Here is an 8,235-nt window from a genome sequence, read left to right as displayed (position 1 = left end):
GCTGGAACAAGACCCAAATACTCTTCCTCAATCTTTTTCCTGAGCCCTTAAGGCATATTTTATTACAGTTACCTGTTGTTGCATAAAATATTACCCCAACATTTAGTAGCTTAAAGCAATAATCATCATTTATTATCTCTGGCTGTTTCTGCATCAGGAATTTAGACAGAGCACAGGGGAAACAATTTGACTTGTCCCTTGATGTCTGGGGCTTCAGCCTGAAGACTTATAGGTGGGGGACTACAATCATGTCAAGCCTCTTTCATCACATGCATGGCAGTTGATGCTTGGACTGTCAATCAGAACACCCGTACTTGGCCCTTCTATGTGTTATAAGCTGAGCTTCCTTACAACATGGTGGCTGGGTTCCAAGGGCAAGTGTCTCAAGAAAAAGAGAGAGCCAAGGAGAAACCAATAGCCTTTTATAGCTGAGCCTATGAAGTCATGAAGAATCATTTCTGCCATACTCTGAAGGTCAAGTCAATTACTAAGGTATCCCCAAATTGAAAAGGAATGAATGTAGACACAACCTCTTGAAGGAGGAGTGTCCACATCACATCATAAAATGATGCGGGATGAGATTTATATTGGAGCTGCCATTTGGGAGAATACAACCTTTCACAAGTCAGAGCTTATTTATGGGAGCCTGGTACAATTTGAAAACCACGTCCATCACTTTTTTTCTGTAAAAGGGCAAGACAACACAACTCCATCAAGAATACGTCCCTGAAAAGCTGAAAGCCAATCATGCTTTAACAACATATCTCAAACATACACACACACACACACACACACACACACACTATATATGTATATCCCCTCCACATTTAATATTCTGAGTTATACTACATCTTCATGCTTATTAATGCTACATGAATGTTAGTAGTAAGATCCTTGAAAAAATGAACAAGAACTCTTTATTATTTTCCACAGTGTTTGGAAAGTGGGAGGAACTTTAGTCCCATCATATGGACCCTCAAGAAATCAGAAAAAAATTATATCTGGAGATTTATTATATAAAGTCATATTAGAAAATCTCCCATTATTTTAGAATATATTTCTGAATGTTAAGAGACAGGAATCATTGACAAACTTTAAACCTAATAGGAATTATTTTCTGTTGTGATTAACACAAAATAACCAGAGTGGCTAAAACATTTAAAATCATTTAATCTGATTTCATGACAGAAAATTTTAGTTTTACTTTTTATTTTTAAAACTTACTACATTGACACCTTGTTTTGGAAAATATTTTGTTTTTGTCAGTTGAGCAAATATCAACATAATTTAGCAGATTTAAACTGCTTCAACTTGCAGTTACTAGTTCAGGGAGCCACTGTTATTATCTTATTTAGGGACCATCTATCATATTGCATGTAATAACTTAAGTGAATGCATAAAGATAGCATTAAAAGGTAAGATGAAAAAATCTCTCTAAGCCTTTCAATTTAATGTCAAAGTTAATTTGTTGTATACGTCCCAAAGGAAGGACATCCTTATTAATTCATCCTTTCTAACCACTGAACGTGTAGATGGTCTAAGTCCTTGTTCTTCTAATTTTCAAAACTCTATCAATTTACTTGGGAATTATTTTCTAAATATTTTTAGAATTTTAAACATAGTCCTTGAATTAAAAATGTAGCTGGAACAGAGTCCTTGATTCAAGTATCATTAATTGAATAACCCTTAAGTCAAACCCCAACTGAAGAGTCCTTTAAAACTAACTTGAATTCTAAAATACATTCCTAAAGGAATACATGTATAAAATTTTTCTTGATGTTATAGCACTACAAAGGCAATGTGGAAATATTTATACATTTCCCAATCATGACAATTATATATTATATCCTATAAAAATGAAAATCTTGGATCATGTTATATGTGTCTTACCACCAATTTTTCAGAGTGCTGTACTCCATAATTATGATGTACCTAAAGCTGAAAGACCTGTTTGGAAAAATATCTAGTATTGTTAGCCTACAAATGAAGGTCACAAGGCTTTTATAGATGGTTTATGAAAATTTTTCTTGTAGCATCAGTGTTTATGATCTGTTTGTCTATAATCACTGTCCACAATTTTATTCTTAGCATGAACTAATAACATTTTTTTCTGTCGAGTCCAAAACAGAATATGTATTTATTGAGTATACATTTGTGCACACATACATGCAGTAGAAGGCATAAATGGGTGGGACAAGTGATTCTTGAATTCCTTTGCCACTCAAGTTACCCATTAACTGAAAGTGAGAGAACCACATATCTACACAATAACTAATTCCTTTTTGCCTGAAATTTTCACTTCATTAATTGATTCACTCTCTTCTGGCACCTGTTTTGGTATAATATAAGTGCAGTCTCTTTGAAATTATTTCCCAAAATATTCATGATTGCTGAGTGCATAGGTATGTTAGTCATTTTGTGAGTCGTGAGAAGTAGGAAAGTCTTAGTTTTTTCTGTACTGAGTACCTAGTTTATTTAATTTTGAACAAGGGAGTAGGAAAGAGGAACCCAAATCCCCAATTTTTAAGCTAGCTCTATAGAAATTAAAATCAGGAAGACATTACTGCATAGTCGCTAAGTACATGGGCTACAAGACCTTCGAGATCTGATATTGAATCCCTGCTCTGCCACTTTCTCACCTGCAAACCTTCTCTCTTAGGATTGTTTTGAGAGAATTAATTTACGTGATGAGAATAAGGCCTCAAGCACCCACCATTCTAGGCACACAACTATTGTCATACAAATAGGTCTTCACAAAAGCAGTACTCTACCTGTGATGCCCTAAGACCTGGACTTTCATTTTAAACAGGGTTAAGTAAAAATATTTCAATGACCCAACTCAGTAGACCACTCAACTACTATTTACAGTCGTGGCTTTCGTTTTGTTTGACTTTCTAACTGTCACGTTAGAATACAGTGTCAACAGAAGCAGAATTTAGGTTTAAATTCAACTAAATTGTATTAAAAACAATTGCATTTATGCTTTAATTGGAGTGTGTTGAAAAGCCCACCCTCCTTTCTGAGTCCACGTGCCCTCTGACAGCCACACTTCTGAGATTGTAGTATATCCAACTGGAAAATATATTCCATTTTGCTTTAACTCATTACCCCCCCTTCTGCTGACTGAAAAAATTTCTTTGGGTATATTCCAAATGGCAATAGAAGTTTTCATTGTACTTATTAGCATCTATGCTTCCATAAGATTCTTTGAGGATATCCAATGACATATTGTAGCTTTAATCCTGGAACTCTTAAGCTAATCAGAGATTCGAGGTTTTGTGAAATTTGGAGCATTGATTCTTACAGATAAAACTGGAGAAGAGGTAGTTGTCTTCATCTTGTCCACGCGAACAATTGCACGCGGGAATGCAAACGTCATCATCCTGATTCCAGTCCTGCACAAACAATGATGTAGGGGTGGTTTCTTGTGCTTGCTTTCTCGGTAATTCTTTCTTTCCTTGGGACCTGATTCAACTTCCAGTCTGTCTCAAGAACCCCAACGTTAAGAGCGTGTATAGGCCTGCCTTACCTGACCATTCACTCTGCCCCTTTGAATCCTAGCTCACTACCCTTCCTGCTTTTCATTGCTCTGCCAGCTGGTGGCCCTTCTGAAATGCTGCTGTTACACTAATGCTTTCTCAGTCAGGTGTTAACTGACATAACAGCTTCACACATCCACTTTTTATCACTTCCTCACCCTATTGTATGTTAACTGTGTGTGTGCTCAACAAGGGAGTGTTCGGCTGCCTTCTAGTTACACTCCTTACTCTTCATTTTCACTAAACTAACCCTAATTTGGCTCTTTGGGACTTTATTCTTTTCTGATATTAGCCACTTTCTGGAGAAGTTTTTGCTTAGGAAAGTAAGTTAGAAAACCGAGACCCTCCAGATCGCATACAACCCTGAGTAAGAGATTAAACAAAGACTTAATACAGAAATCTTTAGTTGTGACCAAAATGTATACCACAAAATGGTATACATTTCACCATTATTTGGTTCCCACACAGGCAGTACATCTGTAATAATTGTTAGTAGTTCATTCATGACCTCTGGCCATTTAACTTATTTCCATTGAAAATCTTATTATGTGTTTCTTTGTCTTAGTTTATGATTCAATTTTGTCTTATGCTTTTTCTTTTTGCCTTTCTATGATGATTTCAATACTCACCACACATGTGCTTACTACTGGGGCAAAATCACCATAGTGAAGCATTTTAATGACAGCACTCTGTTGTGTTTTTTTTTGCGGTACGCGGGCCTCTCACTGTTGTGGCCTCTCCCGTTGCGGAGCACAGACTCCGGACGCGCAGGCTCAGCGGCCATGGCCCACGGGCCCAGCCGCTCCGCGGCATGTGGGATCTTCCGGGACCGGGGCACGAACCCGTGTCCCCTGCAACGGCAGGCGGACTCTCAACCACTGCGCCACCAGGGAAGCCCTAGCACTCTGTTTTTGATGGTAGCGCAAGGCAGCTTGTTCTTAGTGCTCCTTCACAAGGAATTGTGCGATGTCCCAAGGAAAAGAGAAGAGCTATTAAATAGCTGATAGCCCTGATGCAATGTCTTCTATTTCTTGGCCACATTCTGGAGCTATCCAGGAATGGATGTCCTTAATGACTTCTTTCCAAGGAAATTCTCCAGAGAAATAAGGTATCTTCCCCTCTCTAAGCAGTATTATTAAATGGAGCTTTTGTCGTTTGGCACACTGCCATTCAGAGGAGAGCTGTGATCTTGCCCCAGTGGGAGACAGAAGAGTACAAAATGTATCCTCTGGGTCCCAAGATCCTGACTACAGGTTAGAACACAGGAATGGTCTGTCAGCAGTTTTCTCCCACAGAAAAGTCCCTTCAGTTTCCTCCTTCTTTCATCCCTGAATACTGAGTGTTGCAGTGCCTAATACTCCATTCTGTTGTCACCATCCTCCATCTTTATAGAATTGTAGAGTTACTGAAAGTTAGGGAGCTTATAGTAGTCTCTCATTTTCCACATCTCGCCAAATTTCCCACAAGTAGGTAATAACAGGGCTGGGACTTGAATCCGTATCTCCAGACTCCCATTCAAGTTATTTCCCCTCAGCCCTCCGCAGTCAGCTACTTTATCCTTTCCCACTGTGTCAGTGATGAGCTCTGAATGATGCCAGTCATTTAGAGCTTTTTTTTGATGTCTTTATCATTTTTATTTCTATTTTTAATTGTGGTAAGATACAAGGATCATAAAATTTTCCATCCATCTTAACCATTTTTAAGTATATAATTCAGTGGCCTTAAGTACCTTCACATTGTTGCACAAGCATCTACCTCCAGAACATTTTTCATCTTGCAAAACTGAAAATCATACCCATTAAACAGTTAACACCCCTGGCCCCATGCCTTCCCACTGTGGTGGTATCTCATTGTGGTTTTTATTTATGTTTCCCTTATGATTAGTGATGTCGAGCATCTTTTCAAGTGCTTATTGGCCATTTGTGTATCTTCTTTGGAGACATTCTATTCAAGCTCTTTGCCCAAATTTTAATGTAGTTTTTTCTTGTTGAGGGTTTTGGTTTTTATTTATTTACTTATTTTTGGATAACTTATATAACACTTGTCTCTTCCTGAGAAATGTCATGCTAAAAAAAAGATATCATTTCAAGATATAACATGGGTGTAATTTACATAGAGTTGCCAATCTGGCATTTTTTATCAAAAATAGATTACAAGCCTAGTCACTGAACAGTTTAAGCATTTATCTTTCTTATATCTTAAAATGTAAGGATTATGGTAGACATAGAGGCCTATCTTTTGTACAAGTACTATTTGAGTGTCTGCTCAAGATGGCAGATCACAGATTTCACATACAGTGGGAGAAAGAAAAAAAAATTACTGAACAGAGGAAATAATATGTGGTTAAAGAATTCTTTCTGGTGCTTCCCTGGTGGCGCAGTGGTTGAGAGTCCGCCTGCCGAGGCAGGGTACACGGACTCATGCCCCGGTCCGGGAAGATCCCACATGCCGCAGAGCGGCTGGGCCCGTGAGCCATGGCCGCTGAGCCTGCGCGTCCGGAGCCTGTGCTCCGCAACGGGAGAGGCCACGACAGTGAGAGGCCCGCGTACCGGAAAAAAAAAAAAAAAAAAGAATTCTTTCTGACATTCTTTGCGTACCAGATATTGCTGAGGTTAAATATGGTAACTACCTTATAGTCTGTTATTTTGCCTTTATTTCAAACACAGATGTTGCAAAATTTAACTACTCAGCTACATTTAAATAATGTTACAATGATAGTGTATATTAGTAAAGGCAAATGTGAACGTAAGAATTTGTTGTTCTCTCCCCTGCTGGTGGGAATTTCCAAAAAGCAAAACGGTCATAAGAAGTAAAATGGAAAACTTGGGCCATAGTCTATAACATCACTGAACCTGTTCTGCCTTTGTTTGTGTTTTGTTAGGAGTTGTTTTTATCAGTGTATTATGACTATTTTTTCACTAGTCATTGTGATTCATTTCCCTTTATAGTTTAGTAATTACATTTGTGAAATATATTTTTAACACCTAATCACCATCAGGGCACTCTTAAGAGATGAAATTAGAAAGACCATCAGACATTCTGTCTTAACTGTATTGCTAATTTAGTACTAACTCATTTTTTTTTTTATTGCAACTTGCTATTGGTATCATGAATGGAGCTTTAATTGTAGAGAATGGTCCTCGCTGAAATGGCACTCCCCTTGATTTAAGTGCCTTCTTTTAATTTATGGAGTATTCCTTTTGGAGATTATTGTCAAACATTTTTTAATTATACTTCCAGTTACTGGAAGACAGATTGAAAGCAGGGCCAAACAATTAAGGTGTGATGAGCATAACTTTCCCTCCTCTCTACAGCTTTCTTATTCTGTGCTCCAAAGCTCCACCCCAGGGAACGTTCCTATTAGCAAGACTAAATAAAACCCGGAACCTACATTCCTGAACCTACATTCCTAAACCAAATCACATTCGTTAAGTTTACTTCTTTGGTGTTCCTAATTAAATTTATGATTAGATAAGTCTTGTTTTATGTACCATAACTTCTTTATATACTTAATTTTTTAAAAGTCATAGACTTTATGACTTGGCAAAGCAAGTCATAAACAAGTTCATCACAAAGACCAAACTTTCTTTAATAAAGCAGGTTGCAAAATGTTCTCTTCACCTGAAATATTAGATCGCCACATTGAAATTGACTTGGACACCATCTATTTAGATAAGTGTTCTTTAGATCAGAACCTTGAACATCAGCTGTTGGGGTCATGGTGGGAAACAACTGCTATGATGGAAACTATATCATCATGGCTGACAGTTAGGGATCCAGTTTGGCTGACCATCCCTGATGTCATTAATCCTGCTTAATCTCCCTGCTTTTTCAAGGGAATCCAGCTAATTTTACAGAACCTTTGGAACTGCTTACACAGTCATGCAAAAAGGATAATTTCCAAGGTGCTCAAATGTCAGGGAAATGGATCCTTAAATAATTGAATAAGAAAAGGAAAGCTTTGTAATGATTAAATTACATTTGGTGGCACTTTCCTCTATCAGTAAATATATGCTACTGGAATTGGAAATACAGGGGCAAGCTTGTCCCTTGTAAGGTGGTAGGTAAAATATCTTTGTATGGAATCTCAGGAATGTGGGTGCATAAGGGTAGCTCTCACTCAGGCATTCTCTGTAGTGCATAATGGCTCATAAGAGCAAGAAATGCATCTGGCTTAGTAATATTTAATGAGTGAATTTATAAATACAAAAGTGCTCTCTTTACAACATGAGGAATATAGGCAATATTTTGTAATAACTATAAATGGAAAGTAACCTTTAAAATTGTATTAAAATTTTTAATTAAAAATAAATAACTAAAAGAAAAATATGCTTAATCACTAGAATCACAGAAATTAAAATTAAAAAAAATTTTAATTAAAAAAAAATAATGCTCTCTGCCTCATTCCACCCCACCTCCATTTTTGCAAACACAAATGTAGAGATGCATGCACAATGAATAGCAAGGTTATGGAAGAGAGGAGGGACGTGGAGAACGCCAGGGCTGGTTTACAGCTGGCGAACATCGGTATAACAGTGCCCGTGGTTAACAGCCAGCAATTGTTCTGACTGGTGGATGTTTAAGTAGCAACAGTTGTTAAATATGTTGAATAACAGCACAGGTTATTTCTTTATTTAACCCATTTTGTTCCAGGCTAAGCACCTTCTACCCTAAGATATCCTTGAGATCAGAACCA

General features: G+C 37.5%; 1 protein-coding gene across 1 annotated transcript in view; it reads left to right on the top strand.

Annotated features, from left to right (window-relative positions):
• CALCR (calcitonin receptor) overlaps positions 1-8,235 on the top strand; it is a 150,196-nt gene that overhangs the window by 63,481 nt on the left and 78,480 nt on the right. The gene's annotated exons all lie outside the window — the stretch shown is intronic.

Source organism: Globicephala melas, chromosome 9 (assembly GCF_963455315.2).
Source record: "Globicephala melas chromosome 9, mGloMel1.2, whole genome shotgun sequence".
Lineage (NCBI taxonomy): Eukaryota > Metazoa > Chordata > Mammalia > Artiodactyla > Delphinidae > Globicephala > Globicephala melas.
The sequence above is the reverse complement of the archived record's forward strand: the minus strand, read 5'-3'. Positions and strand labels throughout refer to the sequence as shown.